Source organism: Brienomyrus brachyistius, chromosome 3 (assembly GCF_023856365.1).
Source record: "Brienomyrus brachyistius isolate T26 chromosome 3, BBRACH_0.4, whole genome shotgun sequence".
Classification (NCBI taxonomy): domain Eukaryota; kingdom Metazoa; phylum Chordata; class Actinopteri; order Osteoglossiformes; family Mormyridae; genus Brienomyrus; species Brienomyrus brachyistius.
Window position 1 is genome coordinate 4161716 of NC_064535.1, and position 9306 is coordinate 4171021.

A 9306-nucleotide genomic window follows, 5' to 3' on the forward strand; every position below is an offset into this window, starting at 1 on the left:
CGCATGTGAGTTAGTCAGAGCAGAACAGCGGCCAGTCGTGCCACCATATGATTAAAAAAATGTATCGTACCGCCCAGTACAAAAACCACTGTTTCTTTTGTACTTCTGATCTGCTGATCAGTATATTACTGTACCATGTTTAACTCCCTGACCATCAAAGTACCACTGAGATACCCTGAGCAAGGTACCGCCCCCATGCACTGCTCCCCGGGTGTTGAATTAGCTGCCTCCTGCTATGTCACATATGGATTAAATGCAGAGGACATATTTTGTTGTTGTGTGTTAACAATAACAACTAATCACTTTAACTGTTTAAACATATTGCATCTTAAATTCACCTGAATACACTATTAATGAACTGGAGGATGTCAAGCTGGTCTTTATATCTGTTAGAATGTTAAAAAGTTAACTGGGTCAACTTCAGTCCTGACCATGGGTGTCGTTAGGTCCGATTTCAGCTCCGATGCCAGTTATCCTCCAAAAAGAAAAGTTAACTCTCAGGCAAACTGACCTGCTCAATAGTTAGAAACCCCCCCTGCTACTGATGTGATTTAGTGATATTGTTCTCTGTTTGTCGTCGATATCAATGACAAAAGCATAAAACCTCATTTTAATGCTAAAAAGACACTAGTAGGAACTACAGCATTAAATTGGGTCATTATTACCTGACAAATCTCCCCGCTCCTTTCAGAATTGTTAAAGTAAAACGTTTAAGGGAGATTTTTTGGGGAAATGATTATTCAGTGGGCTCTGGGGTGATTTTAATACAAATTCCAAGTATATTGCTGCCCAGATGACTTGCAGTTTGAAAGCTGCAGTGCAGTTGGCATGAAATTGTTTTAAAAGGTCAGACGTTACAATGCGCAATTTTACGAGTGCTCCCTAAGCAGTTTTAGCTGTGCAGTCCGACCGCAGATGTGAATTACGCCCACCTGAAAGATGTTGGAACAAGATGGAATGAGAGGCGTGGTTAACCTTGACTTGGCGTCTGGTTTCACAGGTCGGCTACATGTGCCCCAATAGTAACGGAGTATAGTTACTCATTTTTACAGCACGGCCTTGGGATTCTATTCAAGCAGGTGTCAGAGCAGTCATTTCCCCCACTAGGTTGAGATCAGGTGAGCTGCCTCAGATGCATGGTTAAATGATAGGACTCAATGCCTTTACTATTTTTGCCCTTAATGTGTAATTCAGAAACATGCCTTCTGGATGAACACGTGCAATTCTGCAGAGACTTGGAATTGAAATAACCAGTGCAATGACTCAGAGGCTGAAGTGCAAAGCCGCTTTGTAAACGCTAACAAGGTTATGGCTGTAAAACACCCAAAATGATGGCATTTGCATTGATTTCCGAGGTTTTCTGTAGGCCGGGGAAAGCTTTATGAAAGGTCAGGGTCCCAATGCTGTCCACCGATAGCGTTCTTCTCATTTAGCGCAAGCATAGATTTAGATAGCAGTGATCCATACCAGCCTCGAAAATTAGCAGGCCATCTTGTACTAGTGCAATTACGTCTTTGTCATCGGACATGAGGACATCGGTGAATTATGAGTTCAATAAAACAGGGTGTAAGTAAATAATGAAAGAGTAGCCCACTTCCTTCCCGTTAACGATGGGCGTTAGTGCGTCAAGCAATTTACGAAATCTCGTAGCTAGAATGAGATTGACTTTACTGGAAATTGACTACGGTTAAATTGAGTATTTCTACTACTAATGATGAAGCCGGATAAAATGAGAAAATCGTACATCCGTGGTCCTCTGTAACAGCACGTCGTCTCGGCCACAGTCCTTACGACTCCCCGTCTGAGGAATGTTTTTCGGTCCGGTTGAGCTTTTAATAAATTAGTCGTCAGTGGATAAAACAGGTCCCTTAACTACTCAATACCATTTAATCACGGTGACTGAAAAGCGGTTAAACGCACCTGTTCTGTTTTGGTTTCTTCATATAATATGAAACACTACATTATATTTACTTTTATGTATATTTTTATATATAAAAGATAATATACTGTAGTGTTTCATATTATTTGAAGAAACATGATATATATATATATATATATATATATATATATATATATATATATACACACACACACAATTATATATATGTGTGTGGTATATAAATTATATACATATATATAATTGTGTGTGTGTATATATACACACACACAATTATATATGTATGTATATAATTTTAGACTACAGTATATGCATTAATAATTTAAGTAGTCTACTAGTAACGTGTTCCATCAAGTGATTTAATATCTCAATAATACCTGTGTAAGAACTGAGCTGGAGTTTGTTCAAGCTGAATAACTCACATAGTAAGACATCTTCCTGTATTTTTTTCATGGCGAAGCTTTACTCGGATGCGAGCAAACGGCTGGTTATACGAAGCAGAAACGCAGAGGCGACGAATATATTTAGATTGTTCTCATCGTAACCTCGTAACCTCTGTTCGAGTGAATTTATGTGCTGCTTATGTACTTAATGGTTATCCTGGAGGGGGGGGGGTCACACTTTGGCGAGTCGCTTCTCCTGGATCGCCACTCAACTCCGAATGTTTCCAGTAAGTGGAGACCTGCCGCTTGTCCTTATTCATGTTATGTACCGTTTCCTGTCCCCGACTCCCCCCTGGATACTCCGCTTCGCCATTATGGGTCTGGATCTTACATGGTCTCCTCCCCGCCGCTCTCTTCTCCGTCTCTAGCCGGATCTATTCAGAACTGCGACGCTGTGACAAATAAAAATGTCAGGCCTGTTCACCGAGATTGCAATTGTTTGCAGGCAGTGTGCCCCCCGGGTTATGCTGTCCGGGCTGCTGCAGGGTGATCGCAGCGCTCGCCCCGCCCTCCTACCCCCCCGCACACCCTTCACTTTAATTCCGCAGCCACTAAGGCCTTCGGCCGGTGGTACAATGAGCCTCTCCGGGAAGCCGCCCTGCTCTAACGTGTTCATAATTCGGATGGAAGGACTATTGTACAGTATGTCTTTGAAAATACCATCCAACTGACAAATTACATCTTATTTTCGCTGAGGGGGGGGGGGGGGTGTAACTGCGCCGGCTAAATGGGGCGTAAGGACGAGAAAAAAAGACGCAAAGCTGCTCTCGGGTCACGGCATAGTTACGCGTCTCTCACCGTAAAGTCTTTCAGCATCGTTATACTTGCCAGTAAATGCGATTTAATTTGCTTTAGATATAAGTGCAAATGTTCTTAAAACTTTGTGAATGGGCCGTAAGGGACCCCAATTTGAAAACGTTTTTGTGAAACCACTTGGAGCGACTAACAATGAGCCTGCGACCGGAGGCGGGGGGGGGGCCTCGCGACATCTGCACGGCAGCCGCCGCCCACTACGGCTGCCCGCGGTCATTAGGGAAGCGGCCGCAGAGCAGGTGCACCGCCGCCGCACCGCCTCGCCACCGCCGCCCGACTCCGCTGCGATTCCACGGGCACCAAGCACAGCAGAACGCTCCTCCTATTTACCGGAGGATTAACGAGCAGAAGGATCGGCTTACGCCTGTTGCAAGCACTGAACGTAACTTAAAGCATTTCAGAACTTCTTACACGTTGCGTGTCTTACAAATATAGGGATATTTAAGTGACTTATGCTTAGTATAATAATTAATGTAACGTGATCGCTGCTATGAAAATTGGGGCTACATAATTAAAATCCGGAAACCTCGTTTGGTCGGAAGACACTTACTAGATATTAGTATTTGTATTTAATGCCCATTGTTTTCGGGCTGCGTTGGAATATAGCGGGAGATGACAAGCATGCAGGGACTGCTGCTCCGACAGATGGCGGTCAGCTCCGGGTCCCGCTGCGCCCAGCGGGGCCCGCGGCTTAGGAGGTTAGCGCTGTCAAGAAGACTCTGTCTATTGAGTGAATAACAAAGTAAGGAGCGCCAGGCTGTTCCACCCAATAAACTTTAGATTTTTCTTTTGTCAGGTCCAAACCACCTTTTCAGACCTCTTTTGAATGACCGGAGAGCCGCATGGAGCTGACAAAACTGTTCGTTATAAGCCAGTATTACTGTGGCGTAAATTTACCGTACATAAGCAAAAACGACAAAACAATTTTAATGACTTAATTGTATGTATCCTGATTTATTTGACGAGCAGAAAATAAGACGAAACTGCTTTCATGTGTTCTGTTATTATTTAAAAAAAAAAAAAAACTTTTTAGTCGCCTATTTCGAATGCAAAGTACATGTTTTCCAAATAACGCTCAAATGCCTTGGTTGTCATCAGGCCTACATGACATAAAACCCTCCAACTAATGTTTATGCAATGCGTATACTGTATTTTTTTTCCAATTTTAAGTATTTGGATAATATAAATTTGAGACGTATACAAAAGGACTTTTCAAAAGTAGACTACATTTACACAGCATCTACATAGAAATATTCAGAGATATGTCGTTGGGTGGCACTGGCTGTATGTGTGCGTGTGTGTGGGTTTGCATAGATCACATTTGAGGACCAAATTAAATGTGCAACCAAGTTTTTTCCCGGTGCAGAGTATTAGAAGTACGACAAGAAATAATATACTGCAAACATTTTAACTATTTGAAAATAATTAATATCGGCAAAGCCTCTAGAACAGTTTTAAGCCAGAAAGCAAAACATTTGTGAATAAAGATGACTGTTGACCCCTTTTTTAACCTGTCACTGAAATACAATAATAGATTGTACCAAATCTAAAAAAAATAATAATTTTTTGCAGTATTGTTAAAACAAAACGTGAAAGTTTTCTTCATCACTTTATGATGCGGAATTTTTCTTCCGCTCCTTCTATCACTTAACCAGCAGGTGGAGCCAACAACTTATCAGACTGATACATCAATCAACGAAATCGTGCCCGAGAATAGTTAAGATAAGACCAACACATCACATGTATATCGTATCAAGAGACCCAGGGTGTTTTATCCAAGCCTATCTTCCATAATCTCTTGCTGTATGGCTGCATCTAATGTTAGTATTAATCATGATGATATTAAACATTTTAATGTCATGCTACCACGGAGTTTCTTTGAACTTTAACCAGTTCTTCTCCTTCTCTCCTTCTTTTCACTTTCTCTTCAGTTTTTTTCCCCTCAATTTGTTGCAGCCTTTCAGGGGGGTCAGAGGTCAGGGCCCCTCTGTGAAGGTGCCTTGCCTGACCTCCTATGTGGCCCTCTGCCCTCGAACCCCCGCCCTACCATCCAACCCCCAGGCTTGCTGCTGACCCCAGGGGACACACTTCCAACAATGGGACTCATGCCTCCTTCACCATCGCCAAGGTAACCAGTGGACCTGACGGACAGGAGAGCTGCTCTCCTGGGACGCCTGCCTTTCGGAGGACAGGACGTGGACCAGCTGCTACCGGGAGACCCCCATTATCCTGTAGCTGCCCCTCCCTGGCCGTGGCACACTTACTTGCAACAGTCTGGTGTGCAGATTAGCCCCCCCATGGCACACTTCCATTGTGTTCTACTCTGAGGAACACACATCACTGAGATTAAACTATCTACAGGGTTCTCTCCCAGCTCCCCGTGAGCAGTGGCTTAAATCCACCTCTCTTTTGCAGGAAATTCAGTGATTAATGACACTTTCCCGTCAGCGTGTTACCGTAAAAGCAGACATAGTAGCATAGGTGGCAATGCGATGCACCCGGAGCATGGGAGGCGGCGCACTGAAGCCGGAGTGTAGGGGGCAGTGCACTGCAGCCTGAATGTAGGATTGCAGCTGGAGTGTAGGTGGAGGCGCATTGAAGCGGAGGGGGCAGCACACTGCAGCCTGAGTGTAGGACTGCAGCTGGAGCACAGGTGGAAGTGCACTGCAGCCAGATTGTGGGGGGTGGTGCACTGCACCTGGAGCTTATGGGATGGTGCACTGCAGCTGGAGCGTATGTAAAAGTGCACAGCAGCCGGAGTGTAGGGGGCAGTGCACTGCAACCGGAGCGTAGGGGGCGGTGCACTGCAGCCGGAGCTTATGGGATGGTGCACTGCAGCTGGAGCGTATGTAAAAGTGCACAGCAGCCGGAGTGTAGGGTGCGGCACACTGCAGCTGGAGTGTAGGGGGCAGTGCACTGCAACCGGAGCATACGGGGCGGTGCACTGCAGCCGGAGCTTAGGGGGTGGTGCACTGCAGCCTGAGCGTATGTGGAAGTGCACTGCAGCTGGAGCATAGGGGGCAGACTGGGTAATCTCTGCAGGCAACTGTGATGTGGTGTGTTTCTCACAATCACCTGGAGAGATTCTGCAGTTTACTTCTCTTCCCTATACCGAAGGCTCATATCTGGAGCATCTTGGTCAGGGGACTGATGAGCTAATATGTAATGCGGGCAAGAGGTGGTTTGAAAAGGTTCTGTTGACAGTTAAGTTAGATTCCAATATAGTTTTTTGTTACTTCCTGTAAGACAAGCATATATTTTTTCCCAGAATACTTTCACTTGTATTGTTTTTCCCAGTATGTTTTGCATTTCTGTTTTCCCCTGTTTTTTTTCTTTTGTATGTCATAAAAGGTCTTTGAAAGACGATCTTTCCTCCTATCCTAACAACACTGATTTATCTCAACATTATAAGCATTTTTTTAATTGTAAATTACATGTGTGTCCTTAACGGTTTAGCTACATTAAAAGAAGCCATAGTATTTTTGTATGTTGATATTATGTGAAAATACGGTTTTCATATCAAGCCGCGAGATATGATTGCGATGTACTTTCAATGGCTGTCAGGATAGGACGCATCCGTCCTCTTGTCAGTCCCCAGGGGCCGGGCCGACATGTGACTTAATCGGCTGCGATCTGGTTAAATCTCAGCTGGCAACTGTGAGCGGTTTCGTGGCCGATCTCACAGCGGCTGCTGGGATTATGCTAAACGCAGTGCTTTGCGGCGTCTATCGACCGGCGTGATGTATTCGCCGAGTTCGGTGACTGGAAATCACAGGAAAGGTGTCGCTACAATTACGGGCGTGTATATCCCCAACCAGTCTAGTCAGAAGTACCATCTGTTGCCTATTTTGGCTGAATGAATTCATTTGGACTTGTTTTTCGTTTGCCTCGGGCAGTAATTTTTACACCCGTATTTGAATGTTTATTTTTAAGCCGAACAGGGTAAGGTCTGTTGAAGAGTTTTCTGATGTCGATGGTACTGCATCAGGAACTGATTGGTTAATGTAGAGGTGCCATCAGTTCTTGATGCATTGCCTTCAGCATCAAAAGGAACACCTCAACGCCTTTTCTTATCATCTACTTATTTTCACATTTAAATATAGCCTATATTTAGTAACTGGCTACAGTTAAAAACCAGTGCACCTGGCATTTAGTGAACTGCCCTGTTTTAATGTTGTGTATGAAGCCGATAAACAGGCAACGCTTTTTTGTGCAAAGAATGGAGGCATAATATCGAGCGACCATTTTATTTTTTATCAAAAAACTCTTTGCTGTGCATTGGAGTTAAGATTTATACTGGCTCTGCGTGACCGAGACGCAACTGAGGTGTGAAGGGGCGTAGCCGGTATTATTTCTCTTCTTTTTTGTCGTGCAGAAAATCAATAGCTGTCAGCACCTTGGACAGCAGCAGGGCGGGGTGCCCGGGTTGCAGTTGGTGGGGTAAACCCGCTTTTACTAAACACTGAATGTTAAGTATAGTTTAGTATGACGTGAAAGGAGTTGCAAACGTGTTAAACTTACAGCTTGTACTAGATTTTATTTGGTTCATTGCATTGCAGGCCAGATGATGGTAGGGTTAAACAGTATGTAATTAAGATATAACTGCTAAACCTAGGCCGAATGTTCGCACCTGCAAATATTGTATTACATGTCTTCACAGAATACATAATAAGGTAAGTGTACGTAACTGTGAGATGATTATTTTTACTAGACCATCAATAAATGTCCTGGCAAGAATCTCAAATGATTAACTGCCTCTCTCTCTCTCTCTCTCTCTCTCTCTCTCTCTCTCTCCACCTTTCTCTCTCATTTCTGTGACAACTGAAAAGTGTGCTAGGCTACCTGTCTTAGTTTAATTTCACGATTATAATAATAGGAATTCGAGCTGTGTGTAGACGTCTGGTGGAAGTCATCTATTGCTTTCAACAAGGATGCCCCTGTCAAGTAATGTTCCAGGCCACATTGCCGATTGTTTGGAGAATAAGTTCCGAAATATTTATTAAATAACCGTGACTGAGATACTAACACTGAAAGAAAAGGAAAACTGATGTAAACAAACATATGTTTTGAAGCATTACTGGTGTTGAAAAGGGATGTTCAGAGGTGCATCTGTGCGCCCGTTCATTCTGTTTACCAGCACAGTTACCATAGTGAACAATGCACGGTGCGGAGGACATAGTAGCGAGGCACTACTGATCTGTACTCAAAGAGAGTAACACATGAGTAGAACTACTCATTTAATAAATGTGAGTGAATGTGTGTCGCGCTGAACGGCTGGCATTCTAGCATTCTAGGATTACTGCATTTCCGCACAGTCTGAGACTGAACGGTACCCTTGACCAGTTTACTCTGGAGGTGCACGGGTTACAATCTGATCCTCTGCTGCAGATGTGACTCACATAAAATCCCATGGGTGCGCGCGCGCTGCTTCTGCACATTTTTACTCAATCTTGGCCCAGAAATACTGCTATGATTTATCAGTGAAGTATTTAAAAAGCGTCCGCGCTGTTTAGTTGGCTAAAATGGTTGTTGAATAGAAAACTGATACAGAATGTTTACAAAAAGTCTAATAATACGGCAATTTCAACACGACTGCGTAACTAAGTGTAATCGAAACCGACAATTTTAGCATTTTCTAATGTTTTGCGATATTTTAATAACATATTTTGATTAGTGCTGCAAAGAAGTTAAGTACTAGATCATTTTACTGAGTGAACATTACAGTAACTGAGAGGGTAGCACTGTTGCTTCACACATCGAGAGTAATGGATCTGAATCCTGACTCCACTCTGCGTGCAGGGGCACCATTAAAGGGGGGACTGTTAGGGCGATTCCAAGGACCTTGGGTGACAGGGGTCCTAAAATTTGGAACATGACTGGATTGGTGTGGATTGGGGGCGAAAATTATTACTTATCATGGAGTCTAAAATCTCTAGCGGTGCTCCTGTCTGTTTGTGGTGTTTGGATGCTCTCCGTTTGTCAGTACAAAGGCATCCATATAGGCTGATCTTCGTCTCTAAACGGCCCACAGTGTGTAGGTTGGTGTGCCTGTGGTGGACCAGCATGGACTTTGTACCTGCCTTATGCTGTGTGATGCCCGATAGTAGCTCAATGTGACCGGCTCCAGGTTAAGTGGTTGGAAAAAGGACGGAA